General features: G+C 65.8%; 1 long non-coding RNA gene across 2 annotated transcripts in view; it reads right to left on the bottom strand.

Moving 5' to 3' along the window:
• LOC125962901 (uncharacterized) overlaps nt 1-11,592 on the bottom strand; it is an 84,221-nt gene extending 72,629 nt beyond the window's left edge. Inside the window, exon 1 of one of the 2 annotated variants that reach the window (XR_007474724.1) lies at nt 11,518-11,592. This is a non-coding gene — a long non-coding RNA (uncharacterized LOC125962901). Of the gene's footprint in view, nt 1-4,414; nt 4,490-11,517 lie in introns of those variants that run through there. The other variant, XR_007474725.1, reaches the window with a different exon arrangement.
• Nucleotides 11,593-12,577: the final 985 nt, after the last annotated feature.

Here is a 12,577-nt window from a genome sequence, read left to right as displayed (position 1 = left end):
CCGCCCGGTCCCCTGTCGGGGGCAGCACCCTGCAGACAGCCCGGAGAACGTGTCCTCGTTAGTGCTTGCTCCCAGACGCAGACGAGGAAGAGCAATGCAGGGGCGCTGTGCACGTTCCACCCTCTCACAGTTGGATCTGGGTTTCGGTTTCTCTACTTCTTGCTCCCGCCATAGAGAGTCCCGATCCCAGGCCCCGCCGCATCCCGTGAGGCCCTTCCTGTGCCGCAGGACACAGGGTGCCCAGGACCCACTGGCGATGGGACGCCAAGTGGGCCACGATCGATCGGTACGCAGAGAGGGACGGCACCGTCCGCAGCGAGGGGATCCCGGTCCGTTTTCCGCACCCGAGCTCACCTCGGGAACAGGAACTCCGCGGCCGGGGGACGCCCTATTCCTCGGCCTCCCTCCCCGTGGACGACCCGGGGGTCCTCTCGTTTGGGGAAGACTCCTGGGAGTTTTCACAAGCGGCTCCACGTTCTGCAGGTGCCGCCGTTGGCCCCGGCCAGAGGGGCACGCTGAGGGCACCTGCGGCGGGCCACCAGTCAGAGCGCCTAGCTACCTCAGGACCCGGCCCCAAGGAAAGGCTCTGCCCACGTAAGATGGCCTGACAACGTGTCGGGCGACTCACAGGCGCGAAAGGAGAGGGGCGCGGGGAGGGTTTCAGCGCCCTTCCAGGAGGGGTACGTGTGGAGGGAGGGAGGGGTCCAGCCTGGAGACTTGCTCCCAGTCGGAAGCCCTCCCCCACACCGCACCCCGCCCCGGGACCGGACCCCCACACACACACCAGCCCACCACGCACCCCCGCCCCGGCAGATAAGAGCTGGGCAAAAGGGCAGGAACGGGCCACCGCACAGCTTGCTCCAGAAGCGGCCTATCGGGTCAGCCGGGGACTCGAAGGCACCGCCGCGTGCCCAGGAGTATGCACCTCGTTCCCGGCCTTGGCAGACAAGCTGGACGAGTGGTGGTCATGGGGGAGAGGGTGGTCAACGGGGCGGGGGGGGGAGGCGTTCCTCTCAGTCCATCAGAGGTGAGCTTCAGGCAGCTTCTTCAGACCCCTTCCCCTTGATTCCCTGGCTGGGCTGCAGGTGCAAGCACACGGCCGAGACCCGGAGGGCCAGGCCGGAATGCAAGCCGGGGCCTTTCCTGCTCATCGCTGAACTGAGGCTCAGGGCCTCGTGGGGAGAAAGCTGAAGCCTGCTGCAAATGCACGGCCCGGGGGTCCACTCGGCGGGGCTCTGCTCAGCTCCTCTCCTCTCCTCTCGTGTCCTGCCCTCTCCTCTCCGGGAGCCCCGTCCGGGAGCCCTCGGGACAGGCCAGGTCAGGCCTGGGCCACCATCCCGGAGACCGCGCGAGACGGCAGCGCAGCCACCGACTGACTGGACTCTTCGGCTCAGGTGAAGGCCTCCTCCTGCGGTGGCTCCTGCGTCCCGCGAGCGCCGTCCCCTTCTGGACTCGGACTGCCAGCTCTCGCTGGGCCTCGGGCGCCCTCGGCACTGGGTAGCCAGGCTCCACGTGTCGTCTCTGAGCTGGACAGAAGAAGGTCGGTGGGCCCGCCTCGGCCGCTGCCGCCAAGGGCGGCGGAACTCCCGTTGCCCGCGGTGGTCTCTGGCTGGGCCGCACCGCGGCCCAGAGAGGCTTCCGGGGCCCTGGGCCCGCCTAGGCCGAACCTCCTCTGGCGCCGAGGGGAAGGGACACGCGGCCAAATGCCCGCAGAACCGCGGCCCGGCCTCCTTCGGAGCAGCTTCCTCTAGTCCCGCCCAGACGTGGCGGCCACCAGGGTCCACCGAGACTCCACTTCCTGTAGCCCCACACGCCAGGCGGCCGGGCTGTGCGCCTTGTGCCACTGCCCGTCTCTGGAGCGTCCACGGCGCCGCCGGGCCTTGGGCCACGCTTCCCGCCCCTTCCCAGGCGGAGCCCTTGACTTCCCGGGGCCACTGTCCAGTGTTCCCGACTTCGATCCTTCGTCACTCCTCCCCAGGAAGGGACGGGTACAGGGTTCGCGGGATCGGCGGACCCGTTCCTCTTGATTGGCACTACTGCACCACGAATGCCAACCTGCCCTGCCCCTTCCCCTCCCCCAGGCCCTCTCCCTCTGCCCTTTGCCGAGGGAAAAACGAAATGCCAACCTCTGCCCAACCTGCCAAAGGCAGGATGGCTCATCAACCCGGCCACTTCAGAGGGGCGCGCCTCAAACTCTGGCCCTGCATCCTGCGGGGCCTCGTCTCTGTGGGGTCCTCTTAGCCTGCCGTTAGGACTCCCCATCCAGGCACCCAGCCGTTGGACCGGCAGCTGTGTCTTTAGCAGCCCACATTTGCCTAACGCCTCGGGAAACACTCTGAGTGTGAGCACAGAGATCCAGTCACGTCTGGCCGGTGCCCGGCGAGGCACCTTCTCACCAGTCACCGAGGGGCAAGCAGCCCGAAGCAAAGGGCCGGCAGCCCACAGCCACAGACGCGGTGCGGGACGAGCTTGGCCTCCTATGCCAAGACGATGGACTTCCCCCGAGGACCTGGCTCTTCTCCCGCGGCGGCCCGGGGGCGGGAGGGTGGCAGTGGGGTTTGGTGTTCAGGCGTGGACGGTGGCACGCACGGGTCCGTCGGGAGGGCCGCCGGGCGCTGCCCCAGAGACGCCGGAGCGGGTCAGTCTCCTGACACCGCCCAGGGGAAGGCCAGGGATGGGAAGACACCCCCGGGGTGGGTGTGTGGGTGGGTGTAGGCTCCCGCCAACTCGCTGTGCTTTACACCTCGGAGCGACTGGGAGCCACCGCGGACTCCTCTTTAGTTTCTTTGCGGTGCACTGGCGAATGTGGTTTAGACACAGGTTCCTGCCCTTAAGCATCCTCTCAGCGCCTGCCTGGTCGCACTGACTTGGGTGGAGGGCGGGGTGGGCCACTGGGGGCACTGCCGCCACCGGCCCCACCCATGTTGGCTCAAGGAACACACTCTGGATGCCAAGTGCTCCGCGGACACGAGGCCTTGGAAAGAGAAGAGAGCTCTGGTCCACCGCCGCCTCGGGAAGCACCACGCGTCCTCCGTGCTGAAAAGAACCGGAGGGACGGGGCGGGACGGGACGGGATCGCATCTTCTCTCCTTTTCCCTGGCTTTTGTCTCAGCACGCCTTCCTCTCTTTCTCTAACTCCGAATCTGCTGCGCCTCCGGGCCTTGGCAATTCTTTCAAGCCGCGGTACCGAGGTGCGTCGAGGAAAGAAAAGCCGCAAGAGCCCCGCCGTGCTCAGTGCACGTCTTCCGGGACCCACGCCCCACGCCGGAGGACTTGACTCGACGCCCAGATATTACCGTGAAGGGCTCTTGGGATGGCCAAACAGGGTCCTCTGGAAGGCAGTGTCACCCCAGAAATGCCACGCTGCCCTTGCTGCTCGAACCCTGCCTCCGCCCTTCGCTAACCACGGAACGTCAGCCGCGCCGCCGACCCCTCGCTAAACCACGGCGCCACCCGCTCACCAGCCCGCCTGGAGAAGCCTTCAATTACTCTGAGCCAGGGTAGGAGGCGTCCTCCTCCCGGCAAGACTGTTTCAACAGAAGACAGGAAGGAGAAGGGAGAAACAGAGACAGAAAGAAAACACCTCCGGCTGCCGGTCACGCACCCACTCAGGCGACATGTCCCACACGGAAGAAGGGGACGTACACCTCCTGGAAGGCCCCACACTGTCAAGTTCCTTGGTTTGTCAAGAGGCAGACTTGGGGAGTGCAAGGAGCCCCACAGAGGGCTGCCCCGTGCCAAACCTCCACGCCGCCCAGCGGGCGCCCCCTCTTCATCATCCCGCAAGGGCACGTCCCCGAGTCCTTCCTGGCTTGGTGGAGGGCCACGGCGGAGAGAGCCGGGCCCAAGAGCGATCAGGAGAGGACGGGAGGAACGGCTATCACGGGCTCCACTCAGAGCACAGGAGGCAAAAAGCCCACGAGGCCTGGCTCCCCCTCAAAGGGTCTCCCCACCGCCGGCCCCCACGTCGGGCTGGGCTGGCACTGCTGCTTCTCGGGGGTGAGGTGGGGCGCCGAGTGATCACGTCACGGGCGGTTGGCTTCACGGAGGCCGGAGCCCAGACCGGGCCCTGGTGCCGGTGCAAGCGGCCCGGGCCCGATCCCTTTCCACTCTCCCCGCCCCCGCAGGACACGGACCTCAAATGCTACGTACCGATCACCTAGGGTAACCGTACACAGATGCTCGTCCATGCACCTCTTTCTTCCGGCCCCCCAGTCAGGATCCGACTCGAGAGCCTTTCCTACCGTGGCCAAGAACTCCGGCACAGTACACCAGTGTCCCCGTGCCACGATCCCACCTGGGAGTCCCTCCTTCTTGAGCCTTGCTGAACTAGCAGAATCACTGACTTTTTCCGCTGATGAAATAGACTATTTCGGACGGGGGAAGGGGAGAGCACAGAAGAGCACGCACTCACCCAGAACACCAGCGCCTGGAGATGACCGACGTCCCCGGTTTCCCTCTTCCTCCTTTCCTTCCGCTCTGCCTCCTCTGCAACGAGAGAGAACCGAACGCCCATCACTCAGTGTGGGACCACCACGGTGCCGGTGAACGGGGGGCTGGGGGGGTGCGCGTACACCCCCGCCCGCGCAACCTCGAGAGAGAGTGCCTCCGGTTCCTACTCGAGTGTACCGGCACCCCCGGGCCAACCAAAAACTTCCGAACGAGGCGCAAGCGTGAAGAATCAACTCCACGCGTCCTTCGGAAATGGCACGGATGCCAGCCGGGGCAGGGGGGTCGTTAGACAGAAGCAGTTTGTACACAAAGAAGCGCGTCCAGTGAAAACCTTGATCCCGTCATCCCCCTAAATCTCCTTCCGGCGGGAAGCACAGCCATCACACCCTGGTGTTGACAGGCGCGGAGCTTGTCTCCTCGGCTCTGCACACGTGCGACTATGGCGGGACACCCCGAGGTATCTTGGCAAGCCCGCGCGCGTCCTCCACAACTTCCCAGCAGTTCCTAGGACGCGTGGGTAAAGGGGCACCCACTCGTCTCCCCTCTGGCCGCACAAAGGTCCACCGCACGTACTTTCCGGGCATTAAGGGAACGTGCTCTGGGCCGTGGCCCACATGAGATCTACCCTGCTCCTCTCCTCTGGGTGGGCGCCGACGCCGGAGAACGTACCCTGGTCACGCTCACCCACACCCTGGTAACGACAGACTCAGTGGCCCGCGCCTCAGAGCCACTTCCGTGGGAGACAGAAGAGGAGAGGAAGGAACGAGGCGGAAGCCTAGCGTCCAAAGAGGAGGGGCACGTGAGACACCCTACGCTCCTGCCTCCGGGCACAGACAAGGGCACCCTACCCTGGGCAGCTGTCCGAAAAGAAACGGAGGGGACCTAGCAGGACACGACGTCGACTCCGCACAGACGCGCCGACGCCACGGCACGCCTATAGCGCCGTGAGAGCAGCCGAAAAGGCAGAAGACTACCTATCGCTACGTGAGCCTGCTGGGGCCGGGGAGCAGGCGACATGCACACAGCCCTCTGCGGCCCGTTGCCCCCACCTGCATTCAACCCCGGGAGCACACATACGCACGCAGAAATGACGCGTGCTTCCCTCCGCAGACGGGGACAACTTGGGAGCGGCCATCGAGCAACGGCGAGGGCTTTGGCTTTGACCGGGAGAAAGTTCTATCCACAGCGGCACCCCCGAGGCGGTTACAGGGAGAAGGTACAAGAGAAGGGACCTTTTGTACACGCCCTGTAGGCGCACGTACACGAGCTTACGCACGACGCACACGTGATACGCACGACGCACACGTGATACGCACGCGCGCCCACGCACACGTTCGTGTACCTGCGTGCTTACGAATGAACGAGTGGAGCAGGGAACGAGTGAATGAACCGACGAACGAGTCCGGGGGGGTTTGAGGCGAGAGTACAGACACACTCCCATGGAGAGCTCCCCAGAAGGGTCTACTGAACTGATGGCCCTCCCCAGGGTCATCTGTCTGTGCGGATGGAGGGGAGCCGCTGGGATGTACACCTGTCCCAGCAACGCCAAACCACCTCCCTGCACCCCCGACCCCGGGCACTCCGTGGCAGAGTGACCGCCTGACGCCCCTGGAGGTGAGCAGGGGCAATGTGCCCCAGCTCCCTTGGGTCCCCGTCAGTGCCTCCCGCTGCCACAGTGGCCTAGACCCTCTCGGGCCTGCTCCTGAGCCCTTAAGCCAGTTCACGTAGCGGGATGAGAACAGCAGAGAGGCAACCACGCAGGAAGACGAGGAACCCAGGTCCCTGTGCCAGCTCTGGCTCTGAATCAATGTCCTGAGAGGGCCAGGGTTCTGCCCGACACGACCCAGGTGGATGCCCGTCCCCAGGTGTGCAGACATGACAGGGTCCCGGTCGCCAGGACCTGTGGGCCAGGCAACGTGGACTCCAGACCCCTCCCAGAGGGGTGTGGAGATGGAGCCACCGAGGCACGGATTCCTTGGGAGGTCTTTACCTGTGCGCTCCTACTGCCAAGGAGAAGCCCCAAAAGGAAGAGACACCGCCTCCCCCAACCCCCCAGTAGGTCCCAGCCCACTCGGAAGGCTTGGGTGGCTCTTGGGCCTCCCTGGGCCTTTTTCCCTGGGCCTTTTTTGATCCGCAAAGGGCGGAGGGAGAGGCCACGCTCGCGAAGGCGCTGGGCATTTCTGGGGCAACAGTGCCATCAAGCGGAAGCTTTTTCAGCACGGCCTCCAGCCCCTGCCTGTGCATACCGTGGGGAAGGCCCGTGACGGGGAGGAGGGCTGGCTTCGGAGCACTGGGAGGATTCCCGGGCCGAACCTGGCCGCCCGGCACGCCTCCGCGGTAGGTGTGGAAGCCACACGCGGTGGGGTTCGGGGCCGGGCTCGCCCACCGAGGAGCCCCTGGCTGCCAGGCCCGCCGCGCTCCCCACCCTCGGGGCCGTGGCCTCGGCAGCCGCCATGTTCAGGAACAGGGAGCTGAAGCTCCCACCCCAGGGCATCTGGCCCCTGGATCCTGGCCCTCCCTGCAGGAGCGAGGCCGGCCAGTGGGGTCCCTGGGGTCTCAGGGCCACCGGGGACCCAGGACCCGCTGCCGGTGCCCCGGCGGAGGCCCCGGGCCCAGCCACCGTGGACCACGGGGAAAGGGGAGGAGGTGGCCGCCCGGTCCCCTGTCGGGGGCAGCACCCTGCAGACAGCCCGGAGAACGTGTCCTCGTTAGTGCTTGCTCCCAGACGCAGACGAGGAAGAGCAATGCAGGGGCGCTGTGCACGTTCCACCCTCTCACAGTTGGATCTGGGTTTCGGTTTCTCTACTTCTTGCTCCCGCCATAGAGAGTCCCGATCCCAGGCCCCGCCGCATCCCGTGAGGCCCTTCCTGTGCCGCAGGACACAGGGTGCCCAGGACCCACTGGCGATGGGACGCCAAGTGGGCCACGATCGATCGGTACGCAGAGAGGGACGGCACCGTCCGCAGCGAGGGGATCCCGGTCCGTTTTCCGCACCCGAGCTCACCTCGGGAAACAGGAACTCCGCGGCCGGGGGACGCCCTATTCCTCGGCCTCCCTCCCCGTGGACGACCCGGGGGTCCTCTCGTTTGGGGAAGACTCCTGGGAGTTTTCACAAGCGGCTCCACGTTCTGCAGGTGCCGCCGTTGGCCCCGGCCAGAGGGGCACGCTGAGGGCACCTGCGGCGGGCCACCAGTCAGAGCGCCTAGCTACCTCAGGACCCGGCCCCAAGGAAAGGCTCTGCCCACGTAAGATGGCCTGACAACGTGTCGGGCGACTCACAGGCGCGAAAGGAGAGGGGCGCGGGGAGGGTTTCAGCGCCCTTCCAGGAGGGGTACGTGTGGAGGGAGGGAGGGGTCCAGCCTGGAGACTTGCTCCCAGTCGGAAGCCCTCCCCCACACCGCACCCCGCCCCGGGACCGGACCCCCACACACACACCAGCCCACCACGCACCCCCGCCCCGGCAGATAAGAGCTGGGCAAAAGGGCAGGAACGGGCCACCGCACAGCTTGCTCCAGAAGCGGCCTATCGGGTCAGCCGGGGACTCGAAGGCACCGCCGCGTGCCCAGGAGTATGCACCTCGTTCCCGGCCTTGGCAGACAAGCTGGACGAGTGGTGGTCATGGGGGAGAGGGTGGTCAACGGGGCGGGGGGGGGAGGCGTTCCTCTCAGTCCATCAGAGGTGAGCTTCAGGCAGCTTCTTCAGACCCCTTCCCCTTGATTCCCTGGCTGGGCTGCAGGTGCAAGCACACGGCCGAGACCCGGAGGGCCAGGCCGGAATGCAAGCCGGGGCCTTTCCTGCTCATCGCTGAACTGAGGCTCAGGGCCTCGTGGGGAGAAAGCTGAAGCCTGCTGCAAATGCACGGCCCGGGGGTCCACTCGGCGGGGCTCTGCTCAGCTCCTCTCCTCTCCTCTCGTGTCCTGCCCTCTCCTCTCCGGGAGCCCCGTCCGGGAGCCCTCGGGACAGGCCAGGTCAGGCCTGGGCCACCATCCCGGAGACCGCGCGAGACGGCAGCGCAGCCACCGACTGACTGGACTCTTCGGCTCAGGTGAAGGCCTCCTCCTGCGGTGGCTCCTGCGTCCCGCGAGCGCCGTCCCCTTCTGGACTCGGACTGCCAGCTCTCGCTGGGCCTCGGGCGCCCTCGGCACTGGGTAGCCAGGCTCCACGTGTCGTCTCTGAGCTGGACAGAAGAAGGTCGGTGGGCCCGCCTCGGCCGCTGCCGCCAAGGGCGGCGGAACTCCCGTTGCCCGCGGTGGTCTCTGGCTGGGCCGCACCGCGGCCCAGAGAGGCTTCCGGGGCCCTGGGCCCGCCTAGGCCGAACCTCCTCTGGCGCCGAGGGGAAGGGACACGCGGCCAAATACCCGCAGAACCGCGGCCCGGCCTCCTTCGGAGCAGCTTCCTCTAGTCCCGCCCAGACGTGGCGGCCACCAGGGTCCACCGAGACTCCACTTCCTGTAGCCCCACACGCCAGGCGGCCGGGCTGTGCGCCTTGTGCCACTGCCCGTCTCTGGAGCGTCCACGGCGCCGCCGGGCCTTGGGCCACGCTTCCCGCCCCTTCCCAGGCGGAGCCCTTGACTTCCCGGGGCCACTGTCCAGTGTTCCCGACTTCGATCCTTCGTCACTCCTCCCCAGGAAGGGACGGGTACAGGGTTCGCGGGATCGGCGGACCCGTTCCTCTTGATTGGCACTACTGCACCACGAATGCCAACCTGCCCTGCCCCTTCCCCTCCCCCAGGCCCTCTCCCTCTGCCCTTTGCCGAGGGAAAAACGAAATGCCAACCTCTGCCCAACCTGCCAAAGGCAGGATGGCTCATCAACCCGGCCACTTCAGAGGGGCGCGCCTCAAACTCTGGCCCTGCATCCTGCGGGGCCTCGTCTCTGTGGGGTCCTCTTAGCCTGCCGTTAGGACTCCCCATCCAGGCACCCAGCCGTTGGACCGGCAGCTGTGTCTTTAGCAGCCCACATTTGCCTAACGCCTCGGGAAACACTCTGAGTGTGAGCACAGAGATCCAGTCACGTCTGGCCGGTGCCCGGCGAGGCACCTTCTCACCAGTCACCGAGGGGCAAGCAGCCCGAAGCAAAGGGCCGGCAGCCCACAGCCACAGACGCGGTGCGGGACGAGCTCGGCCTCCTATGCCAAGACGATGGACTTCCCCCGAGGACCTGGCTCTTCTCCCGCGGCGGCCCGGGGGCGGGAGGGTGGCAGTGGGGTTTGGTGTTCAGGCGTGGACGGTGGCACGCACGGGTCCGTCGGGAGGGCCGCCGGGCGCTGCCCCAGAGACGCCGGAGCGGGTCAGTCTCCTGACACCGCCCAGGGGAAGGCCAGGGATGGGAAGACACCCCCGGGGTGGGTGTGTGGGTGGGTGTAGGCTCCCGCCAACTCGCTGTGCTTTACACCTCGGAGCGACTGGGAGCCACCGCGGACTCCTCTTTAGTTTCTTTGCGGTGCACTGGCGAATGTGGTTTAGACACAGGTTCCTGCCCTTAAGCATCCTCTCAGCGCCTGCCTGGTCGCACTGACTTGGGTGGAGGGCGGGGTGGGCCACTGGGGGCACTGCCGCCACCGGCCCCACCCATGTTGGCTCAAGGAACACACTCTGGATGCCAAGTGCTCCGCGGACACGAGGCCTTGGAAAGAGAAGAGAGCTCTGGTCCACCGCCGCCTCGGGAAGCACCACGCGTCCTCCGTGCTGAAAAGAACCGGAGGGACGGGGCGGGACGGGACGGGATCGCATCTTCTCTCCTTTTCCCTGGCTTTTGTCTCAGCACGCCTTCCTCTCTTTCTCTAACTCCGAATCTGCTGCGCCTCCGGGCCTTGGCAATTCTTTCAAGCCGCGGTACCGAGGTGCGTCGAGGAAAGAAAAGCCGCAAGAGCCCCGCCGTGCTCAGTGCACGTCTTCCGGGACCCACGCCCCACGCCGGAGGACTTGACTCGACGCCCAGATATTACCGTGAAGGGCTCTTGGGATGGCCAAACAGGGTCCTCTGGAAGGCAGTGTCACCCCAGAAATGCCACGCTGCCCTTGCTGCTCGAACCCTGCCTCCGCCCTTCGCTAACCACGGAACGTCAGCCGCGCCGCCGACCCCTCGCTAAACCACGGCGCCACCCGCTCACCAGCCCGCCTGGAGAAGCCTTCAATTACTCTGAGCCAGGGTAGGAGGCGTCCTCCTCCCGGCAAGACTGTTTCAACAGAAGACAGGAAGGAGAAGGGAGAAACAGAGACAGAAAGAAAACACCTCCGGCTGCCGGTCACGCACCCACTCAGGCGACATGTCCCACACGGAAGAAGGGGACGTACACCTCCTGGAAGGCCCCACACTGTCAAGTTCCTTGGTTTGTCAAGAGGCAGACTTGGGGAGTGCAAGGAGCCCCACAGAGGGCTGCCCCGTGCCAAACCTCCACGCCGCCCAGCGGGCGCCCCCTCTTCATCATCCCGCAAGGGCACGTCCCCGAGTCCTTCCTGGCTTGGTGGAGGGCCACGGCGGAGAGAGCCGGGCCCAAGAGCGATCAGGAGAGGACGGGAGGAACGGCTATCACGGGCTCCACTCAGAGCACAGGAGGCAAAAAGCCCACGAGGCCTGGCTCCCCCTCAAAGGGTCTCCCCACCGCCGGCCCCCACGTCGGGCTGGGCTGGCACTGCTGCTTCTCGGGGGTGAGGTGGGGCGCCGAGTGATCACGTCACGGGCGGTTGGCTTCACGGAGGCCGGAGCCCAGACCGGGCCCTGGTGCCGGTGCAAGCGGCCCGGGCCCGATCCCTTTCCACTCTCCCCGCCCCCGCAGGACACGGACCTCAAATGCTACGTACCGATCACCTAGGGTAACCGTACACAGATGCTCGTCCATGCACCTCTTTCTTCCGGCCCCCCAGTCAGGATCCGACTCGAGAGCCTTTCCTACCGTGGCCAAGAACTCCGGCACAGTACACCAGTGTCCCCGTGCCACGATCCCACCTGGGAGTCCCTCCTTCTTGAGCCTTGCTGAACTAGCAGAATCACTGACTTTTTCCGCTGATGAAATAGACTATTTCGGACGGGGGAAGGGGAGAGCACAGAAGAGCACGCACTCACCCAGAACACCAGCGCCTGGAGATGACCGACGTCCCCGGTTTCCCTCTTCCTCCTTTCCTTCCGCTCTGCCTCCTCTGCAACGAGAGAGAACCGAACGCCCATCACTCAGTGTGGGACCACCACGGTGCCGGTGAACGGGGGGCTGGGGGGGTGCGCGTACACCCCCGCCCGCGCAACCTCGAGAGAGAGTGCCTCCGGTTCCTACTCGAGTGTACCGGCACCCCCGGGCCAACCAAAAACTTCCGAACGAGGCGCAAGCGTGAAGAATCAACTCCACGCGTCCTTCGGAAATGGCACGGATGCCAGCCGGGGCAGGGGGGTCGTTAGACAGAAGCAGTTTGTACACAAAGAAGCGCGTCCAGTGAAAACCTTGATCCCGTCATCCCCCTAAATCTCCTTCCGGCGGGAAGCACAGCCATCACACCCTGGTGTTGACAGGCGCGGAGCTTGTCTCCTCGGCTCTGCACACGTGCGACTATGGCGGGACACCCCGAGGTATCTTGGCAAGCCCGCGCGCGTCCTCCACAACTTCCCAGCAGTTCCTAGGACGCGTGGGTAAAGGGGCACCCACTCGTCTCCCCTCTGGCCGCACAAAGGTCCACCGCACGTACTTTCCGGGCATTAAGGGAACGTGCTCTGGGCCGTGGCCCACATGAGATCTACCCTGCTCCTCTCCTCTGGGTGGGCGCCGACGCCGGAGAACGTACCCTGGTCACGCTCACCCACACCCTGGTAACGACAGACTCAGTGGCCCGCGCCTCAGAGCCACTTCCGTGGGAGACAGAAGAGGAGAGGAAGGAACGAGGCGGAAGCCTAGCGTCCAAAGAGGAGGGGCACGTGAGACACCCTACGCTCCTGCCTCCGGGCACAGACAAGGGCACCCTACCCTGGGCAGCTGTCCGAAAAGAAACGGAGGGGACCTAGCAGGACACGACGTCGACTCCGCACAGACGCGCCGACGCCACGGCACGCCTATAGCGCCGTGAGAGCAGCCGAAAAGGCAGAAGACTACCTATCGCTACGTGAGCCTGCTGGGGCCGGGGAGCAGGCGACATGCACA

Source organism: Orcinus orca, chromosome X (genome assembly GCF_937001465.1).
Source record: "Orcinus orca chromosome X, mOrcOrc1.1, whole genome shotgun sequence".
Lineage (NCBI taxonomy): Eukaryota > Metazoa > Chordata > Mammalia > Artiodactyla > Delphinidae > Orcinus > Orcinus orca.
This window is presented reverse-complemented; position numbering and strand designations above follow the sequence as displayed.